Source organism: Salmo salar, chromosome 06 (assembly GCF_965601325.2).
Source record: "Salmo salar chromosome 06, fSalSal1, whole genome shotgun sequence".
In the NCBI taxonomy this organism is placed as follows: domain Eukaryota; kingdom Metazoa; phylum Chordata; class Actinopteri; order Salmoniformes; family Salmonidae; genus Salmo; species Salmo salar.
Window position 1 is genome coordinate 57,070,096 of NC_138296.1, and position 19,629 is coordinate 57,089,724.

A 19,629-nucleotide genomic window follows, 5' to 3' on the forward strand; every position below is an offset into this window, starting at 1 on the left:
TCAGGGCTCAAACTCCTTGTTTTCGTTCAAAGTGAAAACACAACACAAGTGGGGCGGCATGGGGGTACCCACAACCTGCGGATTCAGTCTTTTAGTCCACAAAATTATGCTAAACATTGGATGTTGTAATAGTATTTTTTTTTTACTATGCATGATGTGGCACATAATTATACCACAAAAAGGTCAACAAAAAATAACACTGTTGCGATAAGATCACCCTAAAGAGAATACTTGTCCCACACATGCAGGTGCACACACAAACACATAGGGCTATATTATCAAATTGACAGATAAAAAAAAAAATGTATCTAGCCTAATTCTATACAAATGTTTTTACATTTTTGTCATTTAGCAGACACTTTTATCCAGAGTCACTTACATTTAGTGCATTCAACTGCATATCACAGCCATAGTAAGCAACATTTTTCCTCAATAAGCAGCTACCAGCAAAGTTAGTGCTATTAAGAAAAGACAAGTGTGAGTGTTAGTTCGCTATAATATACAGTACAGCCAGCCTGTCTTGAACTAGCGGAGAGAACGTTTTTGTTATGTTACCCTTAATGTTCCCCTAATGTTTGTGTCCAGTTTTCCATTAGTTAGAATGATACCCTAACTACTTAAGCTAAAACCTTCTGAGAACCTTTTTAGCATGTGTTGGTGTTAGAGTTAGGAAAACTTCCCATTAATGTCAAACAGAACATACCCAGAACGTGTTTACCATGTTCTCAGAGTATACACTATTAATGTTCTAGACATTTCATAGGACCTTGCAAAAACATTAATGTGTCCATTTTTTTTAATTACCTAATTGATAGTTACGACCTTGTCTCATTGATGCAACTCTCCAACAAGCTTGGGAGAGGTGTCCTCCGAAACATGATCGGCCAAGCTACACTGTTTCTTAAATACACTGCACACTTAACCCAGAAGTCACCCATACCAATGTGTCGGACAATTAGACTGACGACACCTTGCAGGCACCTGGCCCACCAAAAGGAGTCGTTAAAGCACAATGAGCCAAGGAAAGCCCCCTGGCCAAACCCTCCCTTAACCCGGACAGCGTTGGGCCATTGTGCACCACCCTAATAGGCTCCTGGTCACAACCCCAGGCTGTAGTGGCGCCTCAGCACTGCTTGGCAGTGCCTTAGACTGCTGTGCCACTTGGGAGGACAGGATATTATTACATCAATGTCCCACCAAAGATACACAGAACAGGGTTTTCATGTTCTCAGAACATAAGATATTAATGTCCTACACATGTTTCATGGGAACGTTGCAGTAAGATTTCTATGTATCAGATGTCAGGGCGTCACCTGATGCTCCCAAAGAAAGCTCTGATTGGTGAATCACTGATCCATTTCAGCTCTTTGTCTGTGGGCAAGGTTAGGGATACTTACACAAACACTGGTTTTAACATACTGTACAGTGTTTTCAACTTACATATTTGACACACTGATTACATTGTTCATTTATACAGGAGTTATTATTCAACAGTCCTCATCTGGGATTTGAACTCAGAACCTCCTGGTTCAGGATATGCCAATGTTCCTGCTACGCCACCATGTCCGTGTATTGGTTCAGCAGAATTTCCTCATAATTGATTTGATTTACTTATTTCAGCAATGTAAGGGCTTTCAGTATAGTTGTCTAATGTTGGTGGGGCATGTTAACCTGTTTTAAAGCACTCCTGAATCACTATGATCGATAAAAGTTTTTCTTGAGTGTACTTTTAAAGCTGAGATTTATTTGCAATCACCCTATTGTTTACAGCATTTACATTTAAGTCATTTAGCAGACGCTCTTATCCAGAGCGACTTAAAAATTGGTGCATTCACCTTATGATATCCAGTGGAACAACCACTTTACAATAGTGCATCTAAATCTTTTAGGGGGGGGGGGGGGTTAGAAGGATTACAGCCTTCCACCTAACAAGTTGTTTCAAATCTACACAAGTGCCTAGGGAGGAAGGGGTAGGGTTTATTCTGGACAGGACAGGGCCAAACTATACTGGCCCAATAAGCACATGCCCTAGAGATATTCCTTATTGGGACAGTGGATAGGGAGTTCATCATTGCTGCTGGTGGCAACAGTCAAGACACACTAGGACAGTCCCCCTAGACTGATATTCTTAGCAAAACATGTTAATGAAATTATTTGGCAACAGATACAACACACCTATCTGATCTAATTAAAATGAGTTTCTCATTGAAATATAGGAATCTGTAGGATTTCCCCTTGAGCACAAATTATGACCACATTTACACTACCTCATAAATTATCAGTATTTATTCATTCTACATAGCTGAGCATCTCAAATAGAACTTTTGAAATAAGCTGTAACTGCTCTCAAATAATGATATTAACATATTTTGCTAAGAATGTGAGAGTAGGGTGATTCCCTGCAGGGGTGGGCAATTCCAGTCCTCGAGGGCCTGATTGGCGTCACAGTTTTTAACCAGCCCCAGCTAACACACCTGACTCCAATAATCACCTAATCATGATCTTCAGTTTAGAATGCAATCTGATTAATCAGCTGTGTTTGCTAGGGATCGAGAAAAAGTGTGACACCAATCAGGCCCTCGAGGACTGGAGTTGCCCACCCCTGCGGCCTAGCGGGTCTCGAACCCAAGCTACCAGCACCAGTGACTAACGCCATAATCACTGTCTCAATAAGAGGCATCTCCAGGGCATGTGCTTATTGGGCCAGTATAGTTATGCTCTGTCCAGAAAAATACCCTAGGCACGTAAACTCAGAAAAAAAAGAAACGTCCCTTTTTCAGGACCCTGTCTTTCAAAGATAATTCGTAAAAATCCAAATAACTTTACAGATCTTCATTGTAAGGGTTTAAACACTGTTTCCCCATGCTTGTTCAATGAACCATAAACAATTAATGAACATGCACCTGTGGAACGGTCGTTAAGACACTAACAGCATTAGACGGTAGGCAATTAAGGTCACAGTTATGAAAACCTAGGACACTAAAGAGGTCTTTCTACTCACTCTGAAAAACACCAAAAGAAAGATGCCCAGGGTCCCTGCTCATCTTCGTGAACGTGCCTTAGGTATGCTGCAAGGGGGCATGAGGACTGCAGATGTGGCCAGGGCAATAAATTGCAATGTCCGTACTGTGAGACACCTAAGACAGAGCTACAGGGAGATAGGATGGACAGCTGATCATCCTCGCAATAGCAGAACACGTGTAACAACACCTGCACAGGATCGGTATATCCAAACATCACACCTGCGGACAGATACAGGATGGCAACAACAACTGCCCGAGTTACACCAGGAACGCACAATGCCTCAATCAGTGCTCAGACTGTCCGCAATAGGCTGAGAGAGGCTGGACTGAGGGCTTGTAGGCCTGTTGTAAGGCAGGCCCTCACCAGACATTTACCGGCAACAACGTCGCCTATGGGCACAAACCCACCGTTGCTGGACCAGACAGGACTGGCAAAAAGTGCTCTTCACTGACGAGTCACGGTTTTGTCTCACCAGGGGTGATGGTTGGATTCAGGATTATCGTCGAAGGAATGAGCGTTACACTGAGGCCTGTACTCTGGAGCGGGATCACCTTGGAGGTGGAGGATCCGTCATGGTCTGGGGCGGTATGTCACAGCATCATCGGACTGAGTTTGTTGTCATTGCAGGCAATCTCAACGCTGTGCGTTACAGGTAAGACATCCTCCTCCCTCATGTGGTACCCTTCCTGCAGGCTCATCCTGACATTACCCTCCAGCATGACATTGCCACCAGCCATACTGCTCATTCTGTGCTTGATTTCCTGCAAGACAGGAATGTCAGTGTTGTGCCATGGCCAGCGAAAAGCCCGGATCTTATTCCCATTGAGCACCTGGTTATTCTTTAAAAGTGCCTTCCTCACCATCTTAAATAAGCATGCCCCATTCAAAAAAATGTAGAACCAGGAACAGATATAGCCCTTGGTTCACTCCAGACCTGACTGCCGTTGATCAGCACAAACACATCCTGTGGCGTACTGCATTAGCAACAAATAGCCCCCACGATATGCACATTTTCAGGGAAGTTAGGAACCAATATACACAAGCAGTTAGGAAAGCTAAGGCTAGCCTTTTCAAACAGAACTTTGCATCCTGCAGCACAAACTCCAAAAAGTTCTGGGACACTAAAGTCCATGGAGAATAAGAGCACCTCATCCCAGCTACCCACTGCACTGCGGCTAGGAAATACTGTCACCACCGATACACCCACGATAATTGAGAATTTCAATAAGCATTTTTCTACGGCTGGCCATGCTTTCCAGCTGGTTACCCCTACCCCGGTCAACTGCCCTGCACCCCCCACAGCAACTTGCCCAAGCCTCCCCCATTTCTCCTTCACCCAAATCCAGAAAGCGGATGTTCTGAAAGAGCTGCAAAATCTGGACCCCTACAAATCAACCGGGCTAGAGAATCTGGACCCTCTCTTTCTAAAATTATCTGCCAAAATTGTTGCAACCCCTATTACTAGCCTGTTCAACCTCTCTTTCGTATCGTCTGAGATCTATCCATCACAGTGCCATCCGTTTTGTCACCAAAGCCCCATATACTACCCACCACTGCAACCTGTACACTCTTGTTGGCTGGCCCTCGCTTCATATTCGTCGCCAAACCCACTGGTTCCAGGTCATCAACAAGTCTTTGCTAGGTAAAGCCCCACCTTATCTCAGTTCACTGGTCACCATAGCAGTACCCACCCGCAGCACGCGCTCCAGCAGGTATATTTCACTGGTCACCCCCAAAGCCAATTCCTCATTTGCCCGCCTTTCCTTCCAGTTCTCTGCTGCCAATGACTGGAACGAACTGCAAAAATCGCTGAAGCTGGAGACTCATATCTCCCTCACTAAATTCAAGCACCAGATGTCAGAGCAGCTCACAGATCATTGCACCTGTACACAGCCCATCTGTAAATAGCCCATACAACTACCTCACCCCCATACTGTATTTATTATGCTCCTTTGCACCCCAGTATCTCTACTTGCACATTCATCTTCTGCATATCTATCACTCCAGTGTTTAATTGCTATATCATAATTACCTTGCCACTATGGCCTATTTTATTGCCTTATCCCTTATCTTATCTCCCTTATCTTACCTCATTTGCACACGCTGTATATACTTTTTTTCTACTGTATTATTGACTGTATGTTTGTTTATTCATTGTGTAACTGTGTTGTTGTATATGTTGAACTGCTTTGCTTTATCTTGGCCAGGTCGCAGTTGTAAATGAGAACTTGTTCTCAACTAGCCTACCTGGTTGAATAAAGGTGAAATAAAATAAAATAAAACCTTTGGGACTTGTTGGATAGGAGGGTGAGGGCTAGGGCCATTCCCCCAGAAATGTCTTAATGCAGCTGGTGGCCACACCAGATACTGACTGTTACTTTTGATTTTGACCCCCTCTTTGTTTAGAGACACATTATTCAATTTCTGTTAGTCACATGTCTGTGGAACTTGTTCAGTTTATGCCTCAGTTGTTGAATCTTGTTATGGTCATACAAATATTTACACATGTTAAGGTTGCTGAAAATAAACGCAATTGACATTGAGAGGACGTTTCTTTTTTTGCTGTGTTTATGTCAAGGAAACAACTTTATAGGTGTAAGCAATAGAGTGAATGCACTTTGAAGTAAATCTCAGCTCTGTTAAAGTGGCAATATGTAACCTTTTGGGGGACCAGACCAAATACAAATGTGAGTTATAGATCTGTCATTCGCATTGTAAGCAAGTCTAAAAAGCGGTAGATCTGTTCTATGTGCCCTATTTCTATGCTTCCAGTTCTTTTTTTGAAAACACTTTTTTATTTAACCTTTATTTAACTAGGCAAGTCAGTTAAGAACAAATTCTTATTTACAATGACAGCCAACCCCAGCCAAACCCTAATGAGGCTGGGCCATTTGTGCACCGCCCTATGGGACACCCAATCATGGCCAGTTGTGATACAACCTGGAATTGAAACATGGTCTTTATTGACGCTTCTTGCACTGAGATGCCATGCCTTAGACCACTGCGCCACTTGGGAGCCGTAAGTTTTGTTTTTGCATCTTTTACTTTTGATGTTGTACACCAGCTTCAAACAGCTGAAAATACAATGTTTTGGGTTATGGAAAATATATTTCACAGCGGTTTAGATGGTACAATGATTCTCTACACTATACTAGCTGATTTTGCCACAAACTGCAATTAGGCTAACTATTACAATTTTGCTAACTAGGAAATGGCTGAGCGATTTCTTCATAGTACAACTTTAAATGTACACTCACGGGGAAAAAAAACTTTTATTGATCATAGTGATTCAGGATTATCAGTAAAAACAGGTTAACGTGCCTCACCAACATTAGACAACTATACAGAAAGCTCTTGAAATAAGTAAATAAAATCAATGATGAGAACAGTCAGATTAACCAATACATGACTGGACACAGTGGTGTAACGGGAAGATTGGAATACCATGAACCAAGAGGTTGTGAGTTCAAATCCCAGGTGAGAACATTTTGAATATTTACTGTATAAATGAACATGCACAATGTAATCATCTACTTCAGTGTGTAAAATATAAGTTAAAATCACTGTGTGTGTGTGTGTGAGAGTCTCCCCAACCTTGGCAACAGACAAAGAGCTATGAATTGATCAGTGGTTCACCAATCAGTGCCTGGATGTCAGGCAGTGTCAGAGGAAGGCCCTAAAAATTGCGAAAGACTCCAGCCCCCCTAGTCATAGACTGTTCTCTTTGCTACCACGAAGTACCAGAGCGCCAAGTCTAGGTCCAAGAGGCTTCTACCCCCAAGCCATAAGACTCCTGAACATCTAATCAAATGGCTACCCAGACTATTTGCATTGCCCCTCTTCCCCTCTTTTACATCGCTGGTACTTTATTATCTATGCATAGTCACTTTAATAACTCTACCTACATGAACATATTACCTCAACTAACCGGTGCCCCCGCACATTGACTCTGTACTGGTACCCTGTATATAGTCTCACCATTGTTATTTTACTGCTGCTCTTCAAATTAAATTTTATTGGTCACATGCAGATGTTATTGCGATTGTAGCGAAATGCTTCTAGATCTGACAGCGCAGCAGTATCTAACAGGTAATATCTAACAATTCCACAACAAAACCTAATATCTAACACATTCCACAACAAAACCTAATACACACAATCTAGTAAGGGAATGGGATGAGAATATATAAGTATGAAATATATGGATGAGCAGTGGCAGAGCGGCTAAGATGCAATAGATAGTAAAGAATAGATAGTGAAGGATACAGAATATACATGAGATGAGTAATGCGAGATATGTAAACATTATTAAAGTGACTAGTGTTCCATTTATTAAAGTGGCGAATAATATCAACTCTGTAGCTAGGCAGCCACCTCTCTGTGCTAGTGGTGGCTGTTTAACAATCTGATGGCCTTTAGCTTTGATGCACCTGTCCTGACCTCGCATTCTGGATGGAAGCGAGGTTTTACAGGTACTTGTGTAACTTATTTCTTCTTATTATTTTTTAAACTGCATTGTTGGTTAGGGGCTTGTAAGTAAGCATTTCACTGTAAGGTCTACACCTGCAGTATTCGGCGCATGTGACTAATCAAATTTGATTTGATTGGCTCGGAAACAGCAACAAGGTGTAATTAAACTCTTTGGGGGTTCAATTACACCTGACAACTAATACACAGAAATGTTCCCATGAAACGTGTCTAGAACATTGATATTTTGTATTCTGAGAACATGGCAACCATATTCTGTGTATGTTTGGTGGGACACTGATGGAATATTCTCCTTATCCACAGAAAACTGGACACATGAATGTTCTTGCAACGTTCCCATAAAACGTGTCTAGAACATTAATATCTTAAATTCTGATAAAATGGTAACCACATTCTGGGTAAATTCTATTAGACATCAAGGGAATGTTCTCTTGGAAATATTCCTTGCACATCATGGGCACATTCCTGTCAACATTAGTTAATGACCTAATGAGATTCTTAAGGAACCTTCTCTACAGTTGTGGGGGCGTTTTTGTTAGCTGGGGTGGACCTGCAACCAGAGGGTACAATAGGGACAAATCTGCCGTGATTCGGTTATTCTAGCAAGGCCCTTAATCCCTAAACTCCAGGCGTGCTACACCGTGGCAGACTCTGGCATCCAGCCGCTCAGTTCGGGAAGCAAAAAGGACCGATTTCTATATAGCTTATCATTTTGATATGATATGCAGCCAGTCAATGACATGTTCTACAGTGTTGACATAGAGCAGTTCAGTCTGCAATTACTAAGCATTTGTAGCCTTTTTTAAATTTTAAACCTTAGCTGACTAAAATCCACTCCATAGTGAAGGAAATTGAGTTCATCAATGTCTTTCAGCTATTCAAGCCTAAATCTCTAACAGTCTAGAATGCATTTGAACGTAGTTGACCACAATGAACTATCTGCTATCATCAATGGTCTACTTTGAGAATGTGCAGTCAGTAAAGTGATACCCTCATATTTATGGTTCAAAACAGTCGTTTCTTTGTCAGGACTCCTCGACGGCTCAAATTGAGAGGTTTTACATCCCACCCACGCATTTTCATTGGCCTATTTTGGAGACTGTCGCGCGCACATCATATCTGTCAATCATACCGCAATAAAACCAATAATCGACTAGCCAGATTTACAATTATTCCGATCGGAGCAACAGAGTGGTACTTCTTGAAAATATCGGGGGACCAAACAAAGTGAGACCAAAATGGAGAGCTCCACGGCAGTGTTGTCGGAAATGTCAAGCAAGCACGCACTGCCACCCCCGCGCTGCTTCCCGCATTCACGCTATGTGGAAAAAGGCACAAGGTTTTTCCAAACGCAGGAATGTTTACCCTGTGAAAAACACTGAATAAATACTCACTGAAAATAAAGGTGGACGACTGTGGATGTAGTAAAACTCAAGTTGGGTTGTACTGTCCAGAAGTTCCACCTGAACCGCTTTTATCCAAGCATAAAGTTGTGACGAGAATAATCGCGAGGGCGAAGCCCCTTCTGCAGCACGGATGAAAGAACTTCCGCACAGCCGCTGTTTGAGCTCGTTCACCGCACACTGAGCCTGGTCGAGCCCCACTCACGCAAATTCAACGCTCCAGATACTTGGTGCACAGTAGAGTAACAAGTTAACATTACTCAGTTGAATGCTTGCAGTTAAATTGGACGAACATAGAAAATTTGATACTGGCACAGTTATTATATTATACATGTAGGCCTGTACAATTGAATTAGGCCTATCTTCCACAGCATTCATTTGATTAATAACCCATGTGTATTGCCCAGGCATTTACTAGAATGACCACCGATGATGTTTAGGGTACATTTCAGCATTAACTCAAATTAGAATAAACATTGAAGTCTCCGAGGCATGCGTTTATTAGAACTTTGCTGCGCCCATTGGCTGAGCATGGCATGTACATTTTATGATCTATTAGAAAGTTTTCTCTGCTGAAAAGTTTGTTAACCAGCATCAGATTTTTTTAGGATAGCGTAAAACACACTGTATGTACAAAACAATATGTGTGTTCGCTACCCACACAGGTGATTTTTACACATTTTATGACCTGACAGAAAATGTACATGGGACACACTCTTTTCACGCATTCTGCCCGGTGGGCAGTCCCATACGTGGGCGTCGGTTTCAAAGTGCAACAACTGTTCCAATGGCATGGGACTGTCCGATGCACGTCAACGTTCTACCGAGGCTGGGTCCAGTTGTTTTAGCTAACATTCCACTCCTTGCCACTCCGGTCATTTCCCATGTCTTTGGCAAATGCCCTGGAGTAGCCTACAAGGAGTGGAATGAACTTGCTGAACTGAGACCATAACCAGGCAACTCCACCTGTGATTTAATTCATACATTAGGCTATGATGGGTTTATAATTTATAGTTTACTTAAGCAATAATACATGAGAGGCCATGTGTTATGACATTTTTATCATGGCTGTGATATGGTCATAGCCTCCAGTGTATTATTGCTTTTATACAACGGGTTAACAGCCTTAAAAATCAAGATTATTTTCCAAACGATCAGTTTTTAAACAAAACATGATGCTACAGTACATTCACTAACACTGGTTGTCAAGTGACATTTTAGGCATTCTCTGATCATTACTTATTTTGTGTGTATTAGGATATAGCATCAAGTACTAGGATTAGGATATACAGTGTCTGAGTGGCTCATAGTGTTATTGTAAGAGTATCGTTCCATAGTTTAGTAATTCCATACCCAGCATTTGGAATTCAGATTATGTCCTCCCACTGCTTAAAGGGTGGAGATCCCTCAGATGCTAATAACTATCGTCCTATCTCCAAACTCCCTATCCTGGCCAAAGTCTATGAATCCCTAGCGAACTCCCTATGCTGGCCAAAGTCTATGAATCCCTAGTGAACTCCCTATCCTGGCCAAAGTCTATGAATCCCTAGTAAACTCACTATCCTGGCCAAGGTCTATGAATCTGTAGTGAACTCACAGTTAAAAAACTTCTTAATTGAAAAGAACATACTGAGCGGGTTCAGTCTGGCTTTAGATCGGGGCACAGCACCACAACTGCAGCTATGGCAGTGGCAAATGATATCATTAATGCACTAGATAAAAGCAACCTTGTGCTGCTCTGTTTGTGGATTTATTAGAGGCCTTTGATTCAGTTGACCATGAATTGTTGCTAGCTTGACTCAGTAACATTGGTCTCACTGAAGGGGCAGTAAATTAGTTCAGGAACTATCTTTCTGACAGAACACAATGTGAATATACTGACAATCACACGTCTAGCTTTCTTGAGATTAATAAAGGTGTGCCCAAGGGTTCCATTTTAGCTCCTGTGTTGTTCTCAATGTTTATTAATGATTTGGGAAATGGGATGCAACCAGCAAAGTTACATCTATATGCAGATGATACAGTTATATATTCATGTGCTCCTTCTCTGGTTCAGGCTGTTGAAGAACTCCAGACTGGTTTTCAGTCACTGCAAGCCTCCCTTTATGGTCTCAAACTGGTCTTGAATATACAAGAAACTAAATTCATGACCTTTACCAGAGCTAGAACTCTGCCAGCGAATGTTAGCATTGTCACATCTGGTGGCTTATCCATTGAAAAAGTGCCATCCTATAAATACCTACAGTTGAAGTCGGAAGTTTACATACACCTTAGGCAAATACATTTAAACTCAGTTTTTCACAATTCCTGACATTTATTCCTAGTAAAAATTCCCTGTCTTAGGTCAGTTAGGATAACCACTTCATTTTAAGAATGTGAAATGTCAGAATAATAGTAGAGAGATGTCACGCCCTGACCTGAGAGAGAGGGTTTGTTTCTCTATGTGGTTAGGTCAGGGTGTGGGGTGGGCATTCTATGTTTTGTATTTCTTTGTGTTGGGCCAAGTATGGTTCCTAACCAGAGGCAGCTGTCTATCGTTGTCTCTGATTAGGAACCATACTTAGGCAGCCTTTTTTCCACCTGTGTGTGTGTGGGATCTTGTTTTTGTATTGCTGTGAGTAGCCTGAAAAACTTTTCGTTCGTTGAGTTTCTTGTTTTGGTTTTTGCTGGTTCACCGTTAAATAAAATATGATCAACCCACGCTGCGCTTTGGTCTACCTTTAACGACGGACGTTACAAGATAATTATTTATTTCAGGTTTTATTTCTTTCTTTCATCACATTCCCAGTGGGTCAGAAGTTTACATACACTCAATTACTATTTGGTAGCATTGCCTTTAAATTATTTAACTTGGGTCAAGCATTTCGGGTAGCCTTCCACATGCTTCCCACAATAAGCTGGGTGAAATTTGGACCGTTCCTCCTGACAGAGCTGTTGTAACTGAGTCAGGTTTGTAGTCCTCCTTGCTCGCACACGCTTTGTCAGTTCTGCCCACACATTTTTTATAGGATTGAGGTCAGGGCTTTGATGGCCACTCCAATACCTTGACTTTGTTGTCTTTAAGCCAATTTGCCACAACTTTGGAAGTATGCCTGGGGTCATTGTCCATTTGGAAGACCCATTTGCGACCAAGCTTTAACTTCCTGACTGATGTCTTGAGATGTTGCTAAAATATATCCATGTAATTTTCATCCCTCATGATGCCATCCATTTTGTGAATTGCACCAGTCCCTCCTGCAGCAAAGCACCCCCACAACATGATGCTGCCACCCTGTGCTTCACGGTTGGAATGGTGTTCTTTGGCTTGTAAGCCTTCCCCTTTTTCCTCCAAACATAACGATGGTCATTATGGCCAATCAGCTCTATTTTTGTTTCATCAGACCAGAGGATATTTCTCCAAAAATTACGATCCTTGTCCCCATGTGCAGTTGCAAACTGTAGTCTGGCTTTTTAATGGCGGTTTTGGAGCAGTGGCTTCTTCCTTGCTGAGCGGCCTTTCAGGTTATGTTGATATTGGACTCGTTTTACTGTGGATATAGATACTTTTGTACCTGTTTCCTCCAGCATCTTCACAAGGGCCTTTGCTGTGGTTCTGGGATTGATTTGCACTTTTCGCACCAAAGTACGTTCATCTCTAGGAGACAGAACACATCTCCTTTCTGAGCGGTCTGACGGCTGCATGGTCCCATGGTGTTTATACTTGTGTACTATTGTTTGTACAGATGAACGTGGTACCTTCAGGCATTTGGAAAATGCTCCCAAGTATGAACCAAACTTGTGGAGGTCCACAAATGTTTTTCTGATGTCTTGGTTGATTTATTTAGATTTTCCCATGATATCAAGCAAAGAGGCACTGAATTTGAAGGTAGGCCTTGAAATTCATCCACAGGTACACCTCCAATTGACTCAAATGATATCAATTAGCCTATCAGAAGCTTCTAAATCCATGACATCATTTTCTGGAATTTTTCAAGCTGTTTAAAGGCACAGTCAACTTAGTGTATGTAAACTTCTGACCCACTGGAATTGTGATACAGTGAATTATAAGTGAAATAATCTGTCTGTAAACAATTGTTGTAAAGATTGCTTGTGTCATGCACAAACATTTACATTTTTTTACATTTTAGTCATTTAGAAGACGCTCTTATCCAGAGCGACTAACAGTAGTGAATGCATACATTTCATAAAAAAAATTCCCCCGTACTGGTCCCCCGTAGGAATCGAACCTACAACCCTGGCATTGCAAACACCATGCTCTACCAACTGAGCCACACAAAGTAGATGTCCTAACCGACTTGCCAAAACTATAGTTTGTTAACAAGAAATTTGTGGAGTGGTTGAAAAATCTGTTTTAATGACACCAATCTAAGTGTACAGTCGTGGCAAAAAGTTTTGAGAATGACACAAATATTAATTTTAACAAAGTATGCTGCCTCAGTTTGTATGATGGCAATTTGCATATACTCCAGAATGTTATGAAGAGTGATCAGATAAATTGCTATTAATTGCAAAGTCCCTCTTTGCCATGCAAAGGAACTGAATCCCCCCAAAATATTTCCACTGCATTTCAGCCCTGCCACAAAAGGACCAGCTGACATCACGTCAGTGATTCTCTCGTTAACACAGGTGTGAGTGTTGACGAGAACAAGGCTGGAGATCACTCTGTCATGCTGATTGAGTTTGAATAACAGACTGGAAGCTTAAAATGGAGGGTGGTGCTTGGAATCATTGTTCTTCCTCTGTCATCCATGGTTACCTGCAAGGAAACACGTGCTGTCATCATTGCTTTGCACAAAAAGGGCTTCACAGGCAAGGATATTGCTGCCAGTAAGATTGCACCTAAATCAACCATTTATCAGATCATCAAGAACTTCAATTGTTGTGAAGAAGGCTTCAGGGCACCCAAGAAAGTCCAGAAAGCGCCAGGACCGTCTCCTAAAGTTGATTCAGCTGCGGGAGCGGGGCACCACCAGTTCAGAGCTTGCTCAGGAATGGCAGCAGGCAGGTGTGAGTGCATCTGCACGCACAGTGAGGTGAAGACTTTTGGAGGATGGCCTTGTGTCAAGAAGGGCAGCAAAGAAGCCACTTCTCTCCAGGAAAAACATCCGGGACAGACTGATATTCGGCAAAAGGTACAGGGATTGGACTGCTGAGGACTGGGGTAAAATCATTTTCTCTGATGAATCCGCTTTCCGATTGTTTGGGGCATCCGGAAAAAAGCTTGTCCGGAGAAGACAAAGTGAGCGCTACCATCAGTCCTGTGTCATGCCAACAGTAAAGCATCCTGAGACCATTCATGTGTGGGGTTGCTTCTCAGCCAAGAGAGTGGGCTCACTCTCAATTTTGCCTAAGAACACAGCCATGAATAAAGAATGGTACCAACACATCCTCCGGGAGCAACTTCTCCCAACCATCCAGGAACAGTTTGGTGACAAACAATGCCTTTTCCAGTATGATGGAGCACCTTGCCATAAAGCAAAAGTGATAACTAAGTGGCTCGGGGAACAAAACATTGATATTTTGGGTCCATGGCCAGGAAACTCTCTAGACCTTAATTCCATTGAGAACTTGTGGTCAATCCTCAAGAGGCGGGTGGACAAACAAAAACCCACAAATTCTGACAAACTCCAAGCATTGATTATGCAAGAATGGGCTGCCATCATTCAGGATGTGGCCCAGAAGTTAATTGACAGCATGCCAGGGCGGATTGCAGAGGTCTTGAAAAAGAAGGGTCAACACTGCAAATATTGACTCTTAGCATCAACTTCATGTAATTGTCAATAAAAGCCTTTGACACTTATGAAATGCTTATAATTATACTTCAGTATTCCATAGTAACATCTGACAAAAATATCTAAAGTCACTGAGGCAGCAGACTGTGAAAATGTATGTTTGTGTCATTCTCAAAACTTTTGGCCACGACTGTATGTAAACTTGCAACTTCAACTGTAGGTATTTGGTGGGATGACAAGTTGTCCTTTAAAGTTCATATGGATAATCTTGTGACAAAGCTTAATTTGAAATTGGGTTTTTATTTTCGTAATAAGGCTTGCTTCCCGCTTATGGCTAGAAAGAATCTTGTTCAGGCCATTTTTCTCTCTCTAATTGATTATGGTGACTTGTTGTATATGCATGCAACCTCCTCTGCCTTACAGAGACTGGACTGGATGAGTGCCAAGTCACTCACCCACCATTGCACATTGTACCAAATGGTAGGTTGGACCTCACATTATATGCGCAGAAAGATACATTTGTATGTGTTCATCTACACAGCTCTTTTGGGTAAACTCCCTCTTTACCTCTGTAGTCTGGTCTCCTTCACCAGCAGTTACCATACACTGTCTGCTAGGTGGTTGCTGCTTCTTGGATGGTGGCAGTATTGAGTCGCTTGGATGACTGACGTGCCCAGAGTAAACTGCCTCCTACTCACTCCCAGAAACTAAGATATGCATATTATTAGTAGATGTGGATAGAAAACACTCTGAAGTTTCTAAAACTGTTTGAATGATGTCTGTGAGTATAACAGAACTCATATGGCAGGCAAAAACCTGAGAATAAATCCAACCAGGAAATGATTTGTAGTTCTTCTATCTAATCCCTGTTCAAACTACAGTGTCTGTGGGGTCATTTTTGCACTTCCTAAGGCTTCCATTGGCTGTCAACAGCCTTTAGAAACTTGTTTCATGCGTCTCCTGTTACTGGGCTGAGAATAGGAGCTCAGTCTATCAGTGGACTGCCTGGGACCAGTGAGTTGTTTACTGCGCTGGCACATTTGGCGCGCCACTCATTCTTTTTCTTCTGTAATGAATACGCTATTGTCCAGTTGGAATATTATCAACGTTTTATGTTAAAAAGACCCTAAGGATTGATTGTAAAACATCGTTTGACATGTTTCTACGAACGTTAATGGAACTATTTGACTTTTTGTCTCTTATTTTACGCTCACGCGTTATGCCTTTGGATAGTAATCTGTACGCACGAACAAAACGGAGGTATTTGGACATAAATATGGAGTATTTCGAACAAAAATAACATTTCTTGTGGAAGTAGGAGTCCTGGTAGTGCATTCCGACCAAGATCAGCAAAGGTAAGGGAATATTTATAATACTAATTCTGAGTTTAGTTGACTCCAGAACTTTGCTGGTATCTGTATAGCTTGCTTTGATGGTTGAGCTCTGTACTCAGAATATTGACAAATGTGCTTTCGCCGAAAAGCTATTTTAAAATCTCACACTGTGGTTGCATTAAGGAGTAGTATATCTATAATTCTTTCAATAACTGTTGTAAATTTTATCAATCTTTATGATGAGTATTTTTGTAAATTGATGTGCTCATTCACTGGAAGTTTTGGTGGGAATACATTTTCTGAACATCACACGCCAATGTAAAATGGGGTTTATGGATATAAATATGAACTTTATCCAACAAAACATACATGTATTTTGTAACATTGAGTCCTGGGAGTGTCATCTGATAAAGATCATCAAAGGTTAGTAATTCATTTTAGCTGACCTTCTGGTTTTTGTGATGCCTCTGCTTGCTTGCTTGGAAAATGGCTGTGTGGTTTTTCTTGTTTAGTTGCTGTCCTAACATAATCTAATGTTTTGCTTTCGCCGTTAAGCCTTTTTGAAATCAGACACTGTGGTTAGATTAAGGAGAATCTTATCTTTAACGTTTTTAGGATAGGGGGCAGTATTTTCACGGCCGGATAAAAAACGTACCCGATTTAATCTGGTTATTACTCCTGCCCAGAAACTAGAATATGCATATAATTATTTGATTTGGATAGAAAACACCCTAAAGTTTCTAAAACTGTTTGAATGGTGTCTGTGAGTATAACAGAACTCATTTGGCAGGCCAAAACCTGAGAAGATTCCATACAGGAAGTGCCCTGTCTGACCATTTCTTGTCCTTCTATAGCCTCTTTATCAAAAATAGAGGATCTCTGCTGTAACGTGACATTTTCTAAGGCTCCCATAGGCTCTCAGAAGGCACCAGAACGGGGAATGATGACTCTGCAGTCCCTGGGCGAAAAACAGTAGGGGTTTTGGAAAGTGGTCGTTCTGAGAACAATGACATGGGCGTGCGCATGCATGTGAAGACTCCATTTTCTATTTTCAGTGTTTGAACGAAAACAAGGTCTCCCGGTCGGAATATTATCGCTATTTTACGAGAAAAATCGCATAAAAATTTATTTTAAACAGCGTTTGACATGCTTCAAAGTACGGTAATGGAATATTTTGCATTTTTTTGTCACTATACGTGCCGGCGCGTCACCCTTTCGGATAGTGTCTTGAACGCAAGAACAAAACGCAGCTATTTGGATATAACTATGGATTATTTGGAACCAAAACAACATTGGGTGTTGAAGTAGAAGTCCTGGGAGTGCATTCTGACGAAGAACAGCAAAGGTAATCCAATTTTTCTTATAGTAAATCTGAGTTTGGTGAGTGCCAAACTTGGTGGGTGTCAAAATAGCTAGCCATGATGGCCGGGCTATCTACTCAGAATATTGCAAAATGTGCTTTCACCGAAAAGCTATTTTAAAATCGGACACCGCGATTGCATAAAGGAGTTCTGTATCTATAATTCTTAAAATAATTGTTTTGTTTTTTGTGAACGTTTATCGTGAGTAATTTAGTAAATTCACCAGAAGTTTTCGGTGGGTATGCTAGTTCTGAACGTCACATGCTAATGTAAAAAGCTGGTTTTTGATATAAATATGAACTTGATTGAACAAAACATGCATGTATTGTATAACATAATATCCTAGGAGTGTCATCTGATGAAGATCATTAAAGGTTAGTGCTGCATTTAGCTGTGGTTTTGGTTTTTGTGACATTATACGCTAGCTTGAAAAATGGGTGTGTGATTATTTCTGGCTGGGTACTCTCCTGACATAATCTAATGTTTTGCTTTTGTTGTAAAGCCTTTTTGAAATCGGACAATGTGGTTAGATAAAGGAGAGTCTTGTCTTTAAAATGGTGTAAAATAGTCATATGTTTGAAAAATGGAAGTTTTTGGATTTTTGAGGTGTTTGTAATTCGCGCCACGCTCTATCATTGGATATTGGCGAGGCGTTCCGCTAGCGGAACATCTAAATGGTGTATAACACTTGTATGTTTGAGAAATGTTAATTATGAGATTTTTGTTGTTTTGAATTTGCCGCTGTGCACTTTCACTGGCTGTCGTCATATCGATCCCGCTAACGGGATTCAAGCCATAAGAAGTTTTAAAGTCCACAGGACATTCACTTTAGGTTATTTAGCAAATATTTTCTTAACTCTATTTCTTGAAATGTATTGTTGGTTAAGGGCTAAGGGCTTGTAAGGAAGCATTTCACAGTAAGGTCTAGACCTGTTGTATTTGGTGCAAGTGACAAATAAAGTTGGATTTGATTTGCTGATTGGTTAGTCAACATGCAATAATACCTGTATACTGTCAATAACTGAGACATGCATTTCTAGCTTCATTAAAAACTGTTAACCCGATGGATTTTGGAAGTCCTTGTTCTTATTTATTTGTTTGAGGGCCTATACATGAGGCTAACTTTACCATATTATCCTGGAGGCATACTTACACAACCAGTCTCGTTTGTGTGAATTATATCTCTCAACTTTAAACAATGCGAAATTCGAATAGAAAATAATTTGTTTAGCTTTTTCCTATGCTGTGGCTGCATGAAATAGCAAATAATGTGAATTCAGCGATTACATTTGTTAACTTCATCTTTGTGGCTCCCTGATGAAACAGTAACATCCATTTCTGTAGTTAGGCTTAGAACATCTGAACTCTCTATTGCTGCTTTTCGACTGTAACACCAGTGTTACACTAGTGCAGGGTTCCCCAATTAGCCCCCCGAGAGTGGTTTTAGTTTTCTGAGCAAAACAAAAAGAAGATTTAAATTGTTCACAGTTAGCCATTGTTATGTAAACGCAGCTGAAAAGCCCCAGCAGCCTTGCCTTGGCCCCTTGCTAGCCTTTTGGGGGCCCTAAGTGAGATTTGGTCGGCATGGCTATTTGAGTGATTGTCATTGACTGACATAACAATAAAAAAAATTGCTCAACCAAATTTCAAACTTGCACCTTGTGTGTTCTACTATTCTAACTCTCAACAGTAAATTGAGACCCTGAGTTCCACAAAAAAAAATGTATTAAGTGTTCTGCAGTTCTACACATTTTGCCATAGGGTGGAGATACATTTTATAACACCTTTCATGCAATTCTACTATTTTTGCCAAGGGGCAGAGATTTTTTTCTCTCTTCAGTTTTACAGCTACTTTCCTGCAATTCTACCCATTTTGCCATGACTTATGCCATGTTAATGATATCTGAGTGAGAGTGACTAACAAAATCAATGGGAGGTCAGGGCCCCTGGGCACGTACCCTGCATGACCGGTTGGTATTCGGCCATGATAACTGGCTAGACTAATTTAACAATCTAAAAAATACTGGCTGACCTGGCTAATTGAGTAACTGTCAGTGAATGACATAACAAGAAAATAATTGCTCATTCACAACCAAATTTCGAACGTGCACCTTGTGCATTCTACTATTCTAACCTTCAACAACAAGTTGAGATCCCGACTGGGGGTTGGGGGCCCCCTAGCGGCCTGGGCCCCCAAGCAACCGCTTTTGCCACTTATTCCTGGAGCAGGTCCTGCTTACCCTCAAGTTAGAGCAGGTTCGCAGGAGCTATGGTCAAGTGAGACAGG

General features: G+C 41.3%; 1 protein-coding gene across 1 annotated transcript in view; it reads right to left on the reverse strand.

Annotated features, from left to right (window-relative positions):
• Positions 1-9,190, reverse strand: part of LOC106607639 (zinc finger and BTB domain-containing protein 1) — a 34,917-nt gene extending 25,727 nt beyond the window's left edge. Inside the window, exon 1 of the mRNA XM_014204779.3 lies at positions 8,907-9,190. The gene's annotated coding sequence lies outside the window, so the exon portion shown is untranslated. The remainder of the gene's footprint in view (positions 1-8,906) is intronic.
• Positions 9,191-19,629: the final 10,439 nt, after the last annotated feature.